The sequence below is a fragment of the Hemicordylus capensis genome, chromosome 6 (assembly GCF_027244095.1).
Source record: "Hemicordylus capensis ecotype Gifberg chromosome 6, rHemCap1.1.pri, whole genome shotgun sequence".
Lineage (NCBI taxonomy): Eukaryota > Metazoa > Chordata > Lepidosauria > Squamata > Cordylidae > Hemicordylus > Hemicordylus capensis.
Genome location: NC_069662.1, coordinates 138,823,390 through 138,844,915, shown reverse-complemented (window position 1 = coordinate 138,844,915; position 21,526 = coordinate 138,823,390). Strand labels below are relative to the sequence as shown.

The window sequence follows — 21,526 nt, the reverse complement described above, 5'->3', positions numbered from 1 at the left end:
TTTTGGAGGGGGAGTTTTTACTCTTATCGGAGGGAGGTTTTTTTTTAATCCTTCTGGAGTTTTTTACCCTTTTACCCTTATCTGCCAGAAGAATGGGCTCAAAGAAACGAAAGAAACTTGTCACCTGAGCAACAGCCTGCGAAGGCAGGGAAGCAACAGAGGCTAGTTCGTTATCTGAAAGGTAAAGAGAATCATAGTGATATATTTCCTACCAGAAACAGATATGACCTGCTGGATGATGAGATCACTAATTCATATAATCAGCTCCCTTTAATTACTGCTTCTTCCGCAGAGAAGAGGATACAGGAATTAACCAAGGCTATTGTAGATATTTCAGATCCTGGTATGCTTGAAATTCTTTCCAGACAGACGCTACTAATAATCGAAACTCTTTTGGACCTTTATGAAAAAATACACAAAGTGGATGAGAAAATGGGAGGGCTGAAATCTGTTACAGTATGGACTCCCATGGGGAGGCTCTTAATGCACAAGGAGTGGCTGATAGTAATAACGACAAACTCCATGATATATTTAGCTGGGATAATGCACTGACTTCTTCAAGATACTGCCTGCCCAGTGTTAGCTATGATGTTTGGAATTACACTTGTAAGCTCCAGAGAAATCAGGTTTCTATATCTGCTGGAAAGTCTTTTCAGAATTATGGACGCTGGGCAAGCCAGACGGTGGCGAGATGATCTCTATCCCAATTGCGTTGTTGCAATCCTTCACAATTGGATATCAAATCTATCTATTGGCTACCAAACACTGATTTCCATAAGAGATTGGTTGTCATATTTCAGCAATATGTGATTCCCTCAAAGCCTTTTAGTATTTGTAGCCATCTAGAACGTTTTCAAATATTTATTACCAGGGTTTTCCAGAATGAAAAAGGTTAATTGCCGGGTGGCTGCAGGAACACCGGTGCCCTTAGTGGAGGCTGACCTTGACAAGATAAAGATTAAGAAACTATTGAAGCCTGGGCTGGCAGCCAATGCTTTCATGTCTTCCTCCCACAAGACAAACACCTCATTGTTTAGAAACCAAGCTCCTAATATATCTATGCCAGTAACTGAGTCAAAGCTAACAGCAAACAAGTATTCTGGAAGCTTGAACAACAAATATTTATATACTGCTTTTCAACAAATGTTTCCAAAGCAGTTTACATAGAGAAACAACATATAAATAAACAAATAAGATGGATCCCTGTCCCCAAAGGGCTCACAGTCTAAAAAGAAACATAAGATAGACACCAGCAACAGTCACTGGAGGTACTGTTCTGGGGGTGGATAGGGCCAGTTACTCTCCCCCTGCTAAATAAAGAGAATCACCAAGTTAAAAAGGTATCTCTTTGCCCAGTTAGCAGGGGTTTGAAGGAAGCTATTTGCTCCTTTAAAGAAATCCAGGCAATCTGGGTAATGTCCATGGTACAGCTGAAACAGTCTCAGACTTGGCGAAACAAAATTATAAGGCAAGAAACAACCTGATAAACCTGGAAATCTCAAGAGTGTCTGTTTATGCTACACCAGTACCCCCTCTTTCTGATACTCCTTTGATTGGGATGAGGATCCCAAAGGTTGCCATGCGGGATAATCCAAGTGCTAATCTTGAATGTGAGATAATACTTGACTTCACAGTGATGGCTCAGGAAGTCTCTTCAGCAAGACTAACTGTAATCAATCAGCCCAATAACAGTAGTTATAATGCCTTCAACATAATCAAATGAGACCTTTTTGCAAGTTCAATCTGATGTGGATTCTATATTAGAAATTTCCAGTGGGGGTCGTCAGGATACTCTGGAGGCAATTCCTCCTGACAAGAACACTGCTCTAAATCCTTGATCTAAATGCTCGTCCCTCTGTGGGATTGTGAGGTCAACTCACATGTTATCTACAATGCTCTTTTTGAGGCCAGCTCACATGAGTAAAAAGACCCTAAGTCTCTGGATCAAGAAATTCGGGGGGCAAGTGGTCTGGAGGATACTTCTCAGGTTGCTCTTCTGGTCTGTGAGTCCTCCCAAAGTCCACCATGTTTTCAGTATATACAGACAACAACCACCTGTATCTCAACAGGCCAGTCTTAAGCTAGAGGCCACACCCAAGAGAACACTGGTGGATGAGGATCCCAAATGATTTTTAAATCATCAAAATACTAAATTCCTGTCCTGGAATGTTGTGGGATGAACTGCAAAAAAGAATGATGGCATCTTATATCATTTGGCCCCGGTATGGGCAAATCTTTTCTCTTATATTGATCAGATAGCCAGTATACCAGAAGAATGGGATATGGCTGTTATTGTCCCTATTTACAAGAATAGTCAATGTTCTGACCCATCTAACTATCACCCAATACATTTGCTGAGCATAGTTAGTAAAATGTATGCCAGATATCTTTGTAACAAGCTTATTGATTGGGCAGAGCAAGAGAATAACCTTAGGGACTAACAGGCTGGGTTCCAATTGGTTGAGCCAAACTAGACCAGGCTTTGGTCTTATGGCATTTAATAGAAAAGTATGCTGGCAAACCCTCCTCTTTATATGTGGCATCTATTGACTTTAAAGCCGCCTTTGACTCCATCTCTAGATTGCTACTTTGGAGCAAGCTGGCCAACACTTCTATAGATCCATGACTGCTCCTCCTCATCCATATGTTATATTTATTTTATTTTATTAATTTACATTTATATCCCACTTTTCATCCGAAGAGCTCAAAGTGGTGTACATGGTTATGTTTATTGTCACAACAACCCTGTGAGGTAAGTTAGACTGAGAGATACATGACTGGCCCAGAGTAACCCAGTAAGTTTCATGGTTGAATGGAGATTCAAACCCGGATCTTCCTGGTCCTAATCCAACACTCACACCACTAAGCTATATATGAAAACACCTCATTGAGAGTAAACTGCAATAGAAAAGGTGATCTGTCCGAACCAGTATCCACCCAGAAGGGGGTAAAGCAAGGATGTATCCTTGCTTCCTTTTTGTTTAATTTTTATAACAATTTTTTAATCCCCCTTCTGGATAATCTCGACCTCCATCCACCTAAGCTAGCTGGCAGACCCATCTTGATCCTACTTTACGCCGATGATGCAGCTATACATTGAGGACATTAGTTGGAATGAGGAGGGCGTTACAAAGACTCACACAGTTTTGTGAAGACGAGTCGCTAGTTATAAATACCCAAAAAACTAAGGTTATGGTGTTTGCTAAAAGCCCGAAAGAACACAAATGACAAATTAATGGGAGTAGGGTTGAGCAGGTTAGGACCTATAAGAGCCTAGGTTTAGTTTTTCAAGCAAATGAGACATGGGGTGCACAATGTGAACATGCTGCAGCATGAGCTGTGCATCTGCTCTATTAATTTTTTTCCACATTAAAGGGGGACATTTTATCCCAGCAGCTGTTAAGGAGTTCCAGGCCAAAATATTGGCACAATATTTCCACCTATAACTTTAAACCTGTTCCACCTATAACTTTAAACCTATGGAAGTGGTCTAGTCTAGATCCCTTCGTGCAATATTTCAGGTACCTAGATGTGTCTCGAATGCCATCCCATGCCTAGAAGCAGGTCTAACTAGAATTGAGGCCCAGGGATGGCTCTACATATTTAACTATTGGCTCAAATTACATTTCTGCCATCAGGGCCCTGCCCCCCTGGTAATGAAAGATGAGTTCTGGTGTAAGAGCCTCTATAATAAATTAGATAGATATGGCTTCTCTCCACAATACTTATTTTCACTGGGACACGATGTTGCCAAAGAAATTATTACACAACAAATAGTGGATGTGGAGAAGCAAGTTGATCTAAGTTCTGTGGCCCCTAGTAGTATCCTAGACAGCTTCCCAAACTTCCCTCAGCCAGCCATATACCTCACAAATTTGATCACTCTAAATCAGAGGAGGGCTTTCTCGCTGGTGTGGTTTAATGCCCTGCCTTCTGCAGTTTTGGATGGCAGATTTAAGAAAATACCACTCAGGAACCGGCTATGTCTATGCAGTTCAGGCAATATTGAAACGATTTCACATGTTCTTCTATACTGTTCATATTATAGGGACATTCATATTGTCTGGATTGAACCACTTTTTTAAAATATGCCAGGTCAATTGGAAGAATACTATATCTCCTTCCTTCTGGCAGACCACTATATAGCCATTACAGCTAGGGTAGCAAGATTCTGTGTGGCACATTGTAAACTGAGATGAGAGCAACTGACTAATTGTAATTGAGATCTCTGTATACTTTGATGTTCTATTATCTAGCTCTGTTGTTTTGATCGTATTTTGTTTTATTTTTATTGTTATTTTTTATTTGTTGATTGCTGGTCATTGACAGTAAGAAATTCATCCATATTCCCTTCTGGGTGCATTGTCAGAAATCAAAGACTCAGAAATTGTTTGTTCTCTAATTGTTCTGCATTTTCTTGAACATATATTCACCACATGATGAACCTGAAGATACTGAAACAGCAATAATCTATGCTGCCTCAGAGAGCTAGATGGCCCACGGAGATCATGTGGCCTTAAATGCTCAGAAAAGCTCCTCCGCTATCCTTCAATTTATGCACACAAGAGGAGGTCACTATGTCCCTGCAGCTCTTGAACTGTTCCAAGCCAAGTCATTAGCCCAACTACTCTATGGCGCTCAATTGGGTCCTTTTCCCAATATCGTGACTTTGGAATGAATACAATCCAAGTTCCTCAGGCTGCATGTACCAAGATGTGTTTCCAATGCTACATTGCGCCTGGAGACAGACCTCATCAAGATTGAGGCTAGGGTATGGGTGGTATCCCTCAGTCCAATTGGTCTTGCCCCTCTAACCCTTCATGACCATTACCATTCTATATGGGCTCAGGCAACTGAGATGAAATTAGCTACCCTGGGCCTCGCCCCTCTGTCCCTGATCAACATGGGCTATGGTCAGGCAAAAGCTATCATCAAACAGCGCATCACAGACACTGAGCGCCAATTGGATCTCAGCAGTGTCCCAAAATTTTGTATATGTGAGGAGCTTAGATATATGGCCTCTCCAGGAACATACTTTTCTCAACTAAAGGACACAAACCATAGAAGGGTGTTCACTCTGGCCCTCTGCCATGGTCTTCTCTCAGCAGTAATAGAGGGTCGATACAGAAAGATCACGTACGCAGAGCGATTATGCCCCTGTGGCTCAGATCAAATTGAAACCACTGAGCATATCCTTCTATACTGCCTTTTCTTCAGAGACATTCGTGCCGCCATTATTTCTCCACTGCTGAACAAGCTTCCGGGTCCTACGAGTCACTTCTATATTCAATTGCTGCTATCTGACTCTAACCCCACCACCACCGCCACAAAGATTGTTGCCAAGTTCTGTGCAGCTGCGATTGGCATCTGGTGAACGATGATAGCTGATGGGCTCCCCTAATCTGATTCCTGATAACACTCACCTCCATATTCTTTGCATCATACTAATTGCGCTATGGCAGTGCATAATATTTTATTAGATTAATGTAGTGTAACTTCACCATTTAGCGTAATTTAGTGTAACTTTACAATTTTTAGTAATAGTCCAATTTATGGTAACCATTATAGTTTTAACCATTCTTAATTTTAATTCTAGCTTTTTACCACATATGTAATCATTTTCAGCAATATTACTACTGCTATTTAAATTCCCCTTCTATCTTTTCTGTGCATTTTATTATGGAAAAGTATGTTTAGCAGTTTTAGTTTCTTAGTAGTGTAGCTTGTTTCTTTTTGAATTGTAATCTATTTTAAATTCTAGCCTTTTCACAATAGCTATCATCATATTTGCAATCACCTCTATCAACATGTAACTTTTCTCTAGTATCACCTTCATTTAATGTGTGATTTTATGCTGGTCTCTGACTGTAATAAAGGCGTATGTATGTATGTATGTATGTATGTATGTATTGTATGTATGTATGAGAGCTAGATGATTCTGTGTATAACATCATCATTCCATTCTGTACCACCTTCCCTATTTCATCCCTTAGGTTTTGCATCACATAACATTTCTCAGCTCTTCATTATACTAATTTGTAGTTAAAGGTGAAAGACCTTTTGAAAGCAGTACAAAGGCACATTGAATGTAATTTCATGTGCAATCTAACTCAGGCAGAACTTATCCTTAAAATGAAGCCACACTAAAGATAGGATTCTTTTACATAGATTAGATTTAATAGCAGCCATATCTGCTTTACTGGAATACAATAATGTAGTGCTAAGAGCTGTTGAGATTCATTGTTGCTCCAATGACTGAAAAGAGCATTGTGTATTCATCATTTTGATCAAATCAACAAAGTGAGAAATTTCTTTTTGGATTCTGAAAAAGCTTTTGACTACATAAAAAAGGCCATAACTCTGCCAGATCTTTGACAAATTAGGATCAGGTTTTGAATTTATAAAATAGATCATAATGCCTCTTTGCTATTTGTACCAATAAATTCTGCCCAGTTTTTACAAGTGGACTTCAACAAAAAATATCTCTGTATATCATCCAAAGTTTAAATTCTTCACCAACAAGCAAGGAATAACACATCTTAGCCATTATTTCACAAGCTTTTTCTACATGAAAGTGGTCCAGATTGCTTTTTGATGGCATATCTACACTACAGTTTACTTCACCGCAACCAGACACAGTGACAGATTCACCTTTTATGCCATATTTGCACCTTGAAAGTAATTTCATGTGCAATCTAAGCCAGTCTTTCAGCTGACAGCCAGAGGGTTATCAATTTCATTGTGAGTACATTGAATCAATTTGCTGTTCTTTTTTTCTTGCTGGTTTTAGTGTGATTCAATTTTCCTATTTACATTTGGATTTTTTTCATTTGCTGTACTTTTTTTTTTTGTTGCCTTCCACAATCTAGTAAAACCATACTGAATTAGATCCAAAGGCTTTCTGCCTCTAGGGAAAAGAGTCCTTCTCCAGAGCAACAAGTCTTCCTTTTGGTGCAACCCATTATCCTCATGAGCCCTAAATGTTGAACTACAAAAGATTCCACTCAAGTCAAAAAGATAGCTACATAATTTAATGAACTAGTACTACAACATGGGAGTATCTTGGGATGCAGCTGGTTCACCGGCAGATCTTGCGTCACTTGTGAAGGTTTATGGTTACATATGGGTTAGCTGAGTTCTGGTCTAGTTGGACAAGGAACAGAACATGGAGGGTAAAACCAGAATCAGAAGTTGTAAGAGACAGCATTTAGCCAGGGACTCAGAGAAGCTGCTAACAGGAACATAGGAAGCTGTTGTATACTGAACCAGACCACAGATCCATCTAGCTCAACTTTGTCTAGACCAGGCTGGCACAATACAAGGCCTGAGGGGTGGATCCGGCCCACAGGGACTTTATTGATGGCCTGAAGGTAGGAATTTCCTGCAGCAACAGCAGAGCCATGAAGAACTCCTGGGTTGCAGCCTGAACGGAACAGTGATCTAGGGAGAGGAGATTTATTTGGGGTGGCATTTACTCCAGGTGTCCGACTAACTGAACAGAGACAAGGCTTACTTTATATTTATGGCCACTATCCTTAGTTAAAACTTGGGATCTCTTGACAGAGGGAAAAGATCCATAAGTAACTAATAACTGCTTTCATTAAGGTTTTTACAAAGTTTTTATTGTAATAATGCACTGGAAACTGACTTGGCCCCTACATGCCAAATCTGGTTCTGGTTGGTTCTGGCCCACCAGAGAATTTGAGTTGTGCACCCCTGGTCTAGACTGACTGGCAGTGGCTTCCCAAGGTTTCAGGAATGATATGCCAGGAGTCTTTCTCAGCCCTACCTGGAGGGGCCAGAGATTGAACCTGAAACCTTGTGAATGCAAAGCAGTTGCTCTACCACTGAGCTATGGCCCCATCCCCTAAGGGGAATATCTTAGAACAGGAAGCACTCACATATAGTCACCCATCCAAATGTAAACCAAGGCAGATCCTACTTAGCAAAAAATGCAGTGTAGGGGAGTAACAGATAGAGATAGAGCATGCCCTCAACTCCTGCCTGTGGCTTCCAGCGGCATCTGGTGGACCACTGTGTGAAACAGGATGCTGCACTAGATGGGCCTTGGGCCCGCCTGATCCAGAAGGGCTGTTCTTAGGTTCACACTCACTACTACAAGACTAGCTGACAGAGACACTCCTATTTCATCAGGTCTATGGGAAAAATACACCAAGTGAATTCAAGCTTGCAATCATTTTACATAAGAACATAAGAACAGCCCTGCTGGATCACGCCCAAGGCCTATCTAGTCCAGCATCCTGTTTCACATAGTGGCCCTCTGGGGAGCACACAGGCAAGTGGTATATGCATGCCCCAATTCCTGCTGTTGTTCCCCTGCAACTGGTCTTGTGGTAGCAAGCATGATTGTCCCCTTAGCTAAGCAGGGTCCACCCTGGTTGTATATGAAAGGGAGACTAGAAGTGTGAGCACCATTAAGATATTTCCCTCAGGAGATGGAGCCGCTCGGGGAAGAGCAGAAGGTTACAGGTTCCCTTCCTGGCTCCTCCAAGATAGGACTGAGAGAGATTCCTGCCTGCAACCTTGGAGAAGTCGCTGCCAGTCTGTGAAGACAATACTGAGCTAGATAGACCAATGGTCTGATTCAGTATATGGCAGCTTCCTATGTTCCTATGGTATGGAGAGGCATCGTGCCTCCAAGGCTGGAGGTGGCCTACAGTTACCAGACTAGTAGCCATTGATAGACCTGTCCACCATTAATTTGTCTAAGCCCCCTTTAAAGCCACCGAAGCTGGTGGCCATCACCACATCCCATGGCACAAAATTTTCACAGATTAATTATGCACTGTGTAAAAAAAGTACTTATTGTCAGTCCTATATTTCCTAACCTTCAATTTCACGGGATGACCCCTGGTTCTAGTGTTGTGAGGGAGAAAATTTCCTCTGTCCACCCTCTACACTCCATGCATAATTTTATACCCCTCAATCATGTCTCCCCCTTAGTTGCCTCTTTTCCAAGGTAAAGAGCTCCAGATGCTGGAGCCTTGCCTCATAAGGATGTGCCCCAGGCCCCTGATCATTTTGGTTGTCCTCTTCTGCACCTTTTCCAGTTCTACAATATCCTTCTTAAGGTATGGTAACCAAAGCTGTACACAGCACTCCAGATGTGGCCACACCACAGATTTGTATAAGGGCATTATAATATTAGCATCTTTATTTTCAACCCCCTTCTTAGTGATTCCTAGCATGGAATTGGCCTTTTTCACAGCTGCTGCACACTGAGACAACACCACCACGACCCCAAGATTTTGATGGTGGCAAGGCTGTAAATAAATTTTGAATGGCCTCCCTGATCCTCTGTTGCCAGGAAAGACTGCCCAGGGCAGGAGTCTGAAAAACCTCTGCATTACCCCAACCAAAGAAAAATAGCAGGGTACGACATCTTGTTAAGCAAGGACCTATTTTCCGCCCATCTTTGCCAGAATAGACAGGGGATAAAGGAGACCGGCATAGAGCTTTTTTACCCATCCAGAGAAACAGAATGCAATAGAAAAGATCCGAGCTTTAATCTCTGGCACTTCCAGCTGAAGGGTCTAAAGTGGCAGGCAGTGCTGGAAAGACTTCTGCCTAAGACCTTGAAGAGCTGTGGCCACAGAACTCAGTTAGATGAACCAATAGCTTGACTCTTTGTAATGCATATGCTCATAACTATGGAACCTGCCAATCACAGGCACAATCAGGGGAGCCCCAGCAAGAGCTCTGGGCAGGCAACACATTTGCCACTCGACTGCTTACCCCCAGATCAGCCACAAATTACATGGCTGCCCAGAGCAAGCCACTGAAGCACTTAAGGCTAAAGAGCAGCTCCTTTGCAGGTTACAGGGAGACTAGATTTTCCCCCACCCTGGCCCAACTAGGACTCAGGAGGCTGCTTGTCTTTCACATTGATAGCCACTAAAAGAGACAGGAACTAAGAGCCACTAAAAGAGACAGGAACATGTATAGCATGTTTTCGTTGCTTCTCCGGCAACTGCTCAAAACCAGCTTTCCAAAGCCAGTCCGGTATTTTCACTGCCACCTTAAGAGAGAGAGAGAGAGAGAGAGAGAGAGAGAGAGAGAGAGAGAGAAATTTATGGGAACCTGCAGAAGCTGAAATACTGAGAAAAGCTGCAGGCCTGTGGAAAGGCAAGGGAAAAGGCAAGGTATTTTAAAATGTGTGTGAGGGGAAAAAATTTAAATCCTGCTATGCCATGAAGCAAATATCACTGTGCAACAGCCAGCAGTGGAGACATGTTAAATCATAAACAGAGTGAGGAATAGACAAGGGCAGTGTAACCTGTCAGAATGCATTACAGAATGGGGACAGGAGCACACAGAAGGTGAATGCAAAGGCAACATGGCAAGACTTTGGGCAATGCATAAAAACATTCCAAGTCCTCTCTATGACAAGCAGCTATGCAGGATGATTAGAAGCAGCTCCCAAGAGAACTGGGAGAGAGGAGCGAGTCCACAAAAGATTATCCTCTTCAGGCAACGTGAAACACATCACAGCCTGTTCCTTTTGCATTACGTTTTTCCCTCTCTTCCTTGGAGTCATGTAGCCCACTCTCAGTCACTATTTCATCGGAAGCTGCCTTAGCCCAAGTCAGACCATTGGTCCATCTAGCACAGTACTGTCTACACTTTTTAATGGTGTTTTAATGTAAACTGCCCTGAGCCTTTTGGAAGGGCGGTATACAAAATTTAAAAATAAGTAAGTAAGTAAATAGAACACGGACTGGCAACGGCTCGCCAAGGTTGCAGGCAGGAGTCTCTCTCGGCCCTACCTGGAGATGCCAGGGACTGAACCTGCAACCATCTGCATGCAAAGTAGATGCTCTGCCTCTGAACCACAGCCCCATCCCCGTAGGGGATCACTACTTTTAAATCAGAGCAGAGCCAAAAGTGCTCACTTAAATTGCAATTTATTTCCGCCATTGCCAAAAACTGGCCTCTCTTTCCAGGATTTGCTTAGTAGTCAACCTGAAATGTATTCATTCACCGCCTATACAGTAGTCATGATGTAATTATGGACCATCACAATGTGCCGGTGTAAATACAGCATACCATTTGCTGTCTTAACTTGTGTGGCAATATGTAGCACACCACGATCTAATGTTTCCTACGTTTTTGTCATGCTCTTCATGACAACTAACATTATGGCTGTATAGACTGAGGCATCTCAACTTTGAATCTCCAGATGTTGTTGGACTACAACTCCCATCATCCCCAGCCAAGAGATTATGGGGACCCAAGGTTGGGAACTCCTGCCATAGACCCAAATGATCATGTTCATTGGTGTAATGTGCCTCTGTGCAACACAATGTTTCATACATCTAGCTGCACTGGAAAAACCCACGAGATTCAATTTATGAAAGCATGTTATGTAAGAGGAGAACAAGGACAATAAAAAGTTAATTCTCTAAGAGTATGTGATATCAGTGGTGGATGAAAAAAAACCTTGTGCATTATGGGAAGTGCTGCAATGAAATGAGCTTTTCATGTTGATCTGATACTTTTAGTTTTGCATTCAAATTATAAATGTTTTAAGTGCCATTTTATTGTTTTGTAAAAGTCCTGTCCTCTATGTTTGAATTCATTGTCCTGTGTAAGCCACTTAGCGTGTTTATGAAAAGAAAGTGGGACAGAAATAAATGATGATGAAGATGCATTAATAATAAAGCATCACTAGTGTACAAACAGATGTTTCAATATTGTTTTTAAGTTATGTTGTAGCCCATCCGGGGGGGGCGGGGGAGTCCCTTAAGTGGTGCTCAAAGGCAGGATTAAAGTTAATTTATTTTTAAAATTGGACAAATAAATGAGGCACTCTTATTTGAAAAATAGCTTTCCTCTTCCAAAAAAGTGTTTCTCAGCATAAAGACTGAACATGCCAAATATTCAGCGCATAACTCTGAATCCTTTGAATAGATATACACTTCCCTCACTAGTATCTACGAAGATTCTACAAAGAAGAAGAAGAAAAACCTACTTCTTCCTCAGGGGTGAGATTATATACAATCAATTGCACTGCATTACAATTCCAGTAAGTGCGAGACCAGAACAAAAGTGGGCAACTGGTGGGCAAAGAAAGGACTGTGGAGACAAAGCTATTCTGAAGCAAAGCATGAGAGGGTTTATGGCCAGAGTTCATATTTCCATATATAGAGCCCTTTCTCACAATCAGAGAAAGGGCTCAAAATGGGTGAAGGGAGGAAGCCTTGAAATGCTTACTTCCCCTGCAGATGATCCTCTCTCCCATGCGATCCCTGGACGGACTGCTCCCTTAGCCGATGGCCGGCTCCTGCCAGCAGCGGGGGGGGGTGCTTCTGGAGCCGAGAGGCCCCCCCAAACTTCCATAATGCACCTCACAAGCGTGCAGTGCATTATGGGGAGCCTCCCGACGCTGGTCGGAAGGCTACTCATGTGTAGGTGCCTTGCGGAGTTGCACAGCACCAACACACGATTCATTAGCCAGGGTTTCAGGTGTGCTTGTGCCCTAAGCAATTTTAGATTGTGAGCCCTTTGGGGACAGGGATCCATCTTATTTAATTATGTATTATTTCTCTGTGTAAACCACCCTGAGCCATTTTTGAATCAAATCAAATCAAATCAATCAATAAATTAATAACCCTGGCTAACATCTGGGGCACCTAACAGAGTTCGTCACCATGTTGCTACTGGGAGAAGTGCAACTCCCGGCGGTTCACACATGCTGGCAAAACTGGGCTGGGCTTCCCTAGCCCAGTTTTGCCTGCATGTGTGAATCTGACACCAGTTCCTGAGCATTTACAATGCCCTGTGACCTTTAAACCCAAGAATGGGCTTTTGACAAATTTCTAAAAGTTTTCTCTTTGTTTTCCATATTCCAAAGAACCTAGATCTTCAGACAAGGCAAGCTTTAGCATCTATAGTTTTTTAAAACCACAGGACATACCAGATGTGTTATGGAGCTCTTCAGTGGCAGATTATTCTGGCATACAAATTGGTTAAACAATGCAATTAGGTGCAGCATAAACCCTCTGTGCCACTTATCAATTCTTGGTAGATTCTCTTGCAGGTTTTTTTTTAGCCAGATAGAAAATGTCTTTTCTTTAGATGCCAATCACAGAGACAGTAAAGTATTTGCTAGACAGCTCCAGCTCTCAAAAGTCATTAGGCAATTTCAGATTCCTTTAGTTCTCCCTTTTCTGAATTCAAGAGCAACATTTCGAGTTGCGTTGCTGAGATGTTCTTGTTTTAATGGAAGTAGTTTAATGGATAGGTTAGTGATCTTGCATACCCTAAAAAGCAGTACATCTTCAGATGGAAATCCAGTTAAATGCTTAAAAGAAGTACTTATTATTGCAGCATAGTCCTCCTTGGGGCGGGGGGAGAAACAGCATCACCACACTGTACAGAGAAGAGTATATTAGTATAATCGCTAGTGCATTTTGAACAGCAGTCTTTCACTCACTCATACAACACAGCAGAGGAAGGCAGAAATTACTGGATTTACTGCAAGATGACAGGGGATTTTTCATACAGAGAGAGAGAGAGAGAGAGAGAGAGAGAGACATATCTCTCACTCTCTCTCTCTTAGGTGTACCCTTCGCTAATCCCATGTGTGGAAGTTCTCACGAGAGTTCGCGAGCAGCTGCCAGATAGCGACGGGGACGGGCGAGAGGGGGAAAAAGACGACGGTGAATGGCGGCAGCAGCCCATTAGTGTGGACAGAGAAAACAGCGGGGTGGATGGGTAGAAGAAGGTGGCAGAGGCCAGGCAGGAAGAAAACGGCGGTGGAATAGCGGCAAGCGGACAGATGGTTGGAGGGAGCAGCAGTGAACTAGAGGTGCAGATGCTCTGTGCCCAGCCCAGCTAGTTTTATTTATAACATTTGTACACCGCCCCAGACCTCTGACTCTGGGCAATTTATATTAACATAAAACCAATTAAAACCAAAATTAAAACCTTAAAACAATTTAAAACCACGAGTCTAGTTTAAAAGCCCAGGTGAATAAATGTGTCTTTAGAGACTTTTAAAAGTCGTCAGAGATGGGGAGGCTCTTGTTTCAGCAGGGAGCACATCCCAGGGTCTAGGGGCAGCTTGTCCCTGTGCAGCCACCAGACGAGCTGGTGGCAACTGTAGACGAACCTCTCCGGATGATCTCAACGGGTGATGGGGCTCATAGTGAGCACAGGTATATCAGCAAAGGTGTCAAGGTATCTGATTCCCACTTACTTAACAACTTGTTTAAGATGTGTATATTGGGGAGGGGTGATTGTTTCTTGTAAATTAAGCTGCTGAAACAAAGAAAGCTCCTGAGACAACTTGGAAAGGACTTTTGTCCACCAAAAACAATTTCCTGGGCTGAGTATGCTCTCAGAGGCACCCTCTTCCTTTATTCTACATGCATGTATAAATTCTCTTTCAATTTTGCACCTGACTCCAGTTGGTTCTAGTAAACAAAGCAAGCTTGACATCTGTTAAACCTTGAAACAGAAACTTCCTTCTCAAATTGTTTATCAAGTTGAGACAGTACAACGAAAGCTGCTATTAAGTTTAATGAACATCCCGCATTGAACGATTAGGACATAGGAAGCTGTTATCTATCCACTGAGCCAGACCAATACTGAACATGTAACTCAGTACTATCTACTCTGACTGGCAGCAGCAATCCAGGGCTTCGGGAAGGAATTAGTCTCAGACTTGGTAATGTCAGGGACTGAACCTGGAACCTTCCACATGCTAAACAGGCACTCTACCACTGAGCAATCCCCCCCGCCACACACACACCTTAATTAAAAGGGCAACTTGTCCTCTAAATTTCAACAGGACTTCCACTGAGTAGTGGAAGACAGCTACACAACTGGTACTGTTGCAGCTGCTCTTTCAAGAACTTGCTCACAGCTACTGGATCCCTTTTGTCACACTGACAGACAGTTTTGGCCCCTCTGGGGTTTTTGATTCAGAAATCATTATCTCAGAGCTTCTATTATTCATATTTATGTTCTACAATGATGTTCTGTATGGTAAGCAATACAAGTATGCTGAGCAACAAAAGGGCAACCAAGATGGTCAGGGGCCTAGAGCACCTTTCTTATGAGGCAAGGCTACAACACCTAGGGCTATTTAGTTTAGAAAAAAGACAAGTGAAGGGAGACATGATAGAGGTCTACAAAATCATGCATGGTGTGGAGAAAGTGGATAGAGAGAAATTCTTCTCCCTCTCACATAACACTAGAACCAGGGGTCATCCCATGACATTGATTGCCGGGAAATTTAGGACCACCAAACGGAAGTATTTTTTCACACAACGCATAATCAACTTCTGGAATTCTCTGCCCCAAGATGTGGTGACAGCCAACAACCTGGATGGTTTTAAGAGGGTCTTGGATAACTTCATGGAGGAGAGGTCTATCAACGGCTACTAATCGGAGGGCTATAGGCCACCTCCAGCCTCAAAGGCAGGATGCCTCTGAGTACCAGTTGCAGGGGAGTAACAGGGGCTTATTTTCAGCGCACTTTCCAGCAGGCTTATGAGATCACCCAGCTTTCCTTGAGTCTGTATGTGTGTCTCCCCATCAACTTCACAATGCCTGGACCATTATCAGTCAAATCAGGTACAGTAGTAGGGACACATAGGAAAAACCTCAACAGCATAGTTTGTGATGATGTCATCCAATCCAATTCAAGATGGCGGATGTGTAAACTTGAGGCATAAGTGGGCTAACTTGTGAACCACATAACCGATGTGAACCAAATTTGCTACAGCTGTAGGGATACAGGAATGCCCCAATGGCGTAGTTTGTGATGATATCATCCATCTTGATTTAAGATGGCAGACGCATGAACATCTGAGGTGCAACAAGGCTAACTTCTTGGCTGTCTAACTGATTTGAACCACATTAGGTACAATTGTAGTGAGTGACACACAGGGACACTTCAGTGGCATAGTTTGTGATGATGTCATCCACCCCAATTCAAGATGGACATGTGAACATTTGAGACTCAAGAGGTTTAACTTGTGGACTACCTAACCAATTTGAACCAAATCGAGTCCAGCTGTAGGGATAGTGAAAGGAAAGCAGGCAGATTAGTTCTTATTAGAACAACCTGTTTCTATTTCCTTCAGTTTCCTTCTGTTTCCTTCCAAAGAAAGAGGTTTGGATTCACTTATCTCACCCCACCCCTGGTAGCAATCTAGAACAAATGCAAACAGCATTTTAAATTAGTTTATGTATTTTTTTAGAAGTGCATGCCACCTTTCTGCCATTGTTGTCATTCAAGGCAGCCTAACAAAAAATATCAATATCATAAAATAAAAATAGTACTAAAAAGCAGAAAACATGCCCTTCTCCATAAATAATCAAATCTGTACTTAGGCAGCCAGCAGCAGAACAAACGGACAAATCAATGTATGCATCAAAACTTCAAAGAGATAGGACAGGCTGTACAGACACCTAAAGGACAAGTAAAAAGGTGCTACGTAAGGCGGGAGTTCCCACAAGCAGAGTGAAGAGACTGGGAATGTGTTTCAGAAGTTGTCTGTGCTACTTCATGAGATGGGAGGTACCTGTTGATCAGTGGGCCAGGACAAGGCCCTTGCATGAGTCTGAGTCGCTTCTTGGATCCCAGCCAATATAGATTACCATTTTTTTTTAAAGTGCTAGTAAAATAGATTTTCTTTAAATTACCATGCCCAGCTACAGAATGATCCTTACTGCTCTGCCAGTGCATTTTACGTGGATTTAGACAGAGTGGGAGAAAGCCAAAAGAAAAATATACAATTTGATGAACTTTCTACTGTACCTCCTAGTAGGGGGGGCACTGAAGTCCTTGCATAGAGAAAACATTTCTGTGCAGGGGGCGGGGGGCGATATACAATTCATGGGAAAGTAGGAGAGCTATCAAAGATATTTGGCAAATGCAGCTAAATGTTCTAACAAGTTACCACAATTGCAGAAAGATGCAAATTTAAAGAAAGAGCAGTTTGGATTTCCATAACCCCGTTTAAAAAAAAAAAAGACAAATATGATTTATTAAACAATATCCTCCTCCCCACCCCACCTTTTTTGCATTTCTGAAGAAAATAGTTTGCAAAACTGCAGGTTAAATTCCTATTGCAACTGCTACTAACTGGGCAAAGAGATACCTTTAACTGGTGGCTCTCTTACATTTAGCAGGGGGAGAACAACTATTCCTATGGTTATTGCTGGTGTCTCCCTTGTGTTTCCTTTTGGACTGTAAGCAGGGGTGTGCACGGACCGGTCCAGGGCCATGCAAAAGGCCTCTGGACCGGTCCGGAATTCGGCCCGAAGAGCTTCCCAAAGTTCCAAGGAGTAGAAGCTGGCAGCGGGTGCATGCGCCCGGCACATACATCACTGTGACGTATGCGGTGCGTGGGCAGTATGTGACGTATGCGGCGCATGCACCTGGCGCGCACGTGCCCATCGCCACCGCCCACACACTGCATACGTCACAATGACGTATGTGGCGCGCGTGCCGGCGGCGACAACAGGCGTGCACGCCAGGCGCATGCACCGGCCGCCAGCTTCTACTCCTTGGAACTTTGGGAAGCTCTTCAGGCAACGACAGGGGCAGGGGCGGCAGGGAGGAAATCTACCACCCCAAAAATGTTTAAACAAAATCTAGCGCCAGAGGGGGAAGAGCGGCGGGGAGGGGAGTACTACCCCCCACTCTTAAAGCGACACTCCCCCCAGTGCCGGACCACGCCTCCGTGGTTCCGTGCACATCCCTAACTGTAAGCCCTCTTGAGGGTCTCTATTCCTTTTGCTATGTAACCCCTTGAGAACCTTTGTTGAAAAGTGGTATGTACATATTCAAACTTGTCAACATGTCCCTATTTTCCCATTCACCTGAATGGGAATATAGCAACATGCGGGCAAATATGCACATTTTTAATAGTAATAATCATTACCAGAAGGACAAAACATCTGACTTTAACCTTGTTACTATCATCATTATTCATTCTCACTTAACAGAAAGCAGCTTTATTTGATCACCTAAGTATTACTAACCTCAGGAAATTATCTCCACCGAAAGTCAAAAGTTTCCTCTTCTGCTGTGAGCAAAAGCAGGTGCTTGGTAATTAAAAGGACACAATGACTCATGAACTCTGAGAAGACATCCCAGTAGATACAATGAGTCTTTTTATTCTTCTTTAGACTTATTTATAATGCAGCCAATTATAAAAATCAGTCATCCAGAAAGGAAAGGAAATACAGGTAAAGAGCAAATGCAAACTTCCTTTCGGATGCTTACATAAACATAAATATGGGGGGGGGGGGCACAAAACAACAACTTCCAACTACATTAGGGAAATCTTATTCATAGAGAAATGGATAACAGGCAATTCATAATACAGGGGAACCTGGCTACTGGTCACTGTGGCTGTGGGAGTTGTAGTCCAAAAACAGCTGGGGGGGGGGGCTAAGTTGAGCAAGCCTGGTATAGGCGGTAAAAAATCCCCCACAATACCATTGCCCCATTTACTCAGTATTCACAGTTTCAGTATCCGTGGCACTAGCTGGGAACGGAAGTTTTCCTGTTTATGTTTTTAACATTGTTTTTAACACTGAACACAGAACTTTACTAGGAGAGAACATTTCAAGGAAACTGTCCTCAGATCCTGTGGCCCAGTTCAGACACTTATATGTGCAAGAATTCTTTGCATAGTGGAAGCGTGGGTACATCCACCTCCCCTTCACCATGCACACTGTGTAAAGTGTGACATGAATGTGCCACATGGAAATCCATACATATGAACGCCTGATTCTAGCAGCTTCCAACAGTTTTGGTTTTAAAACAGAAAGAATGACATAATCAGGAGGTTATATTGTGATGGGTATTGGAATAAAATGACTATCTTTTCTTTATTTCATTTAATTCAGCTAGGCCTAGAGATGACGACATACCTGTAACCTTTTAAAAAAAACACCTATATGTTAAAAAAGCACAAGATCGTTCCAAAAACAAAACAAGACAAAAGGAGTTTTAGCAGGCTCTGGCTAAGGATCAATATTTCCTCACTCCAAGAGCATTTGTTTGACTCCATCTGTGTGTGTGGGGGGTGTCTTTTAAGGGCCCTCTGGAAAACCAGGAAAAAGTATACACAGCTGTGCTTTTCCAGTCCTTAGAGAGCAATGATGGTGATGGAATAGCCATGGTGTGAGAAGAAGGAGTAGAAGAGGTATTTCTCTGTGTAAACCGCCCTGAGCCATATTTGGAAGGGCAGTATAGAAATTGAAATAATAATAATAATAATAATAATAATAATAATAATAATAATAATAATAATAATAGAGTATAGACACCCCAGTACACCACTCCCTCAATCTCAGGTGTCATCTGTACAGGGCTGCAGTAAGGATTTCCAAGATGAGGCTATTCTCACATGCAGGCAAAACCGGGCTAACAAAGCCAAGCCCAGTTTTTCCTGCATGTGAGAACCGCTGGGATTGTGCCTGATTCCAGTGGCACCTTGGCAGCAAACCCACCTCTGGAGCGACCCTCTAAAATGGGGTTAAGAGCTCTCTTAACCCCGTTTTTCTGATTGTCTGTCAGCCGCAGCTACTTTTAGCCCGGGTTGTCAGACTGCAGGGCTCCCAGCCAAATTTGGGGTGGCGGGATCCCCATAATGCACCGTGTACTCACACAGTGCATTATGGGAGTTCCAGGGGGCGGAGCAAGACATCCCGGTACCCTGATCCTCCAAGCTACCAGCAGCAACCAGCAATCATCTGGGTGGGTGATTTCCTGCCCAACAAACAGGAACGGATCATGTGCAGGGAGGTAAACGTTTTAAGGCTTCCTCTCCACGGACCCTGTAGCCCTTTCTCGTCGATTATGAGAAAGGGCTCAATGTGTACAAAATTATTTTGATGCTTGACACATGTTATAGTAATGCTTAGTATTCTTAACAAATGGTTAAAAATTGCACTGAACAAAAATATAAAGTTTAAACCATTTCTCATCCTGTTTTTATTTACTGTATAGGTATTTTCTTTTTCTCAGTTCCCTTTCTCAATAGCTTCAAACAGACTTTACTGACATGTAATATGTGTAATTGTGTCCATCACAACAGCAGAATGATAAGTTACTGGCAGTATTACACTGAGAAGCCTGAGCTTATAGGATGAGTGCTGATCCCAGGGCTTCTAAGACAACATCAACAATAAAATCTACTACTTCAGTGCTCCTTCCTCCATGGAAAGTTGCTTTCCCTAAGACAAAAGCAAGAATTAACATATCCAAAAAAAACTTATTTAACTGATAAATCCTTAATGTAATTGTGGAGTGCGCAAGGCAGAATCCATATCCATGGACTCATATTGCTTCCTTCTTCTAACTCAGGAGGTCCCAATGTAGTCCAGCAACATGGGATGTTGCTGGACTACAGCACCCATCATCCACAGCTACAATGGACTTTGGACCCCCTATTCTGAGAGGATGTTCCTAACATGGAACCCATGTTGTCATGTGTCAATCACTATTTTGGCTTCGGGCACTGTGAATAAATTAACATAGATTAGGGGTTCCTGATGATACTCCAACAGTTGCTGAACTACAACTCCCATTATCTCCAGCTACAAATGTCTGTGCCTGGGGACGATGGGAGTTGTAGTGCAACAATATCTGAAGTACCACAGGTTGGGAACCCGTCATAGATGATATGGTATTAAAAAGATACCATATCATCTACAAAACAAGAATTGTCTGTTCCCATTAGCCCTCACCTGTATTCCTCACTTTGTCACTGACAAACTGAACTCTGTCCATGTTGGTTAGGTGAAAATGAATGTGTTAGTCTTTACGTTATCACAGGACTCTTTGTTGTTTTTGCTGTACACTGATACACCCCTCTAATTTTATTACAGTTTGTAACAGTTCAATTTGTATTCATAGCCTTTTGCTCTGCAGGAAACTTAAACATGATTAATTTCAAGGCACAAGGCACAAGCTATACTGCTTTCTTCAGTAATGGCTGTACTTAAAAAGTTCAGGAAATGCACTACTAATAAGTGGCACGGTTACATTGATGCAATATAATGCAAGAATTTATTCTGCCTTTCTTTACACTTTTATTATTCCATACTTGTTCATAATGGGACACATTTAATAAATAAAAGAGCGACCAAGCACTGTTGTCACACAAATCAGTTGAGCAGTAAGAAGACTAATTTGAATATTCTCCCCCTGAATAATTATTATTGTCACTTGTTTCCTCCTAAGACCATAATTTATGGGGGCTGAATTTTCAGGATATTGTGTCTAATTTAGCAAGCGGCAATTTGCCTTTCAGCTTCTTAAATGGCTTTGCCTATGCTGGCAGTAGCAAAGTCAATGTGACTTAGCTATGTGGATTCATACCTGCAGAAGGCCTGCAAAGACACAGCAGCAAATCATCATAATGTAGATGATAATAATGCTCGCTGGACCCTGGAACAGGACTGTGTACATGTCTCATTATCTAGTCGCAAAAGCAAGAGCGGGCTAAGCCCAAATGCAGCTGTGGGATCTGTC

General features: G+C 42.5%; 1 protein-coding gene across 4 annotated transcripts in view; it reads right to left on the bottom strand.

Annotated features, from left to right (window-relative positions):
- The window catches only part of PLXDC2 (plexin domain containing 2), a 379,100-nt gene that overhangs the window by 333,757 nt on the left and 23,817 nt on the right, over positions 1–21,526 (bottom strand). Inside the window, exon 1 of one of the 4 annotated variants that reach the window (XM_053261828.1) lies at positions 213–345. The exons of the other annotated variants lie outside the window; for them this stretch is intronic. The gene's annotated coding sequence lies outside the window, so the exon portion shown is untranslated. Of the gene's footprint in view, positions 1–212; positions 346–21,526 lie in introns of those variants that run through there. 4 annotated transcript variants of the gene reach the window in all.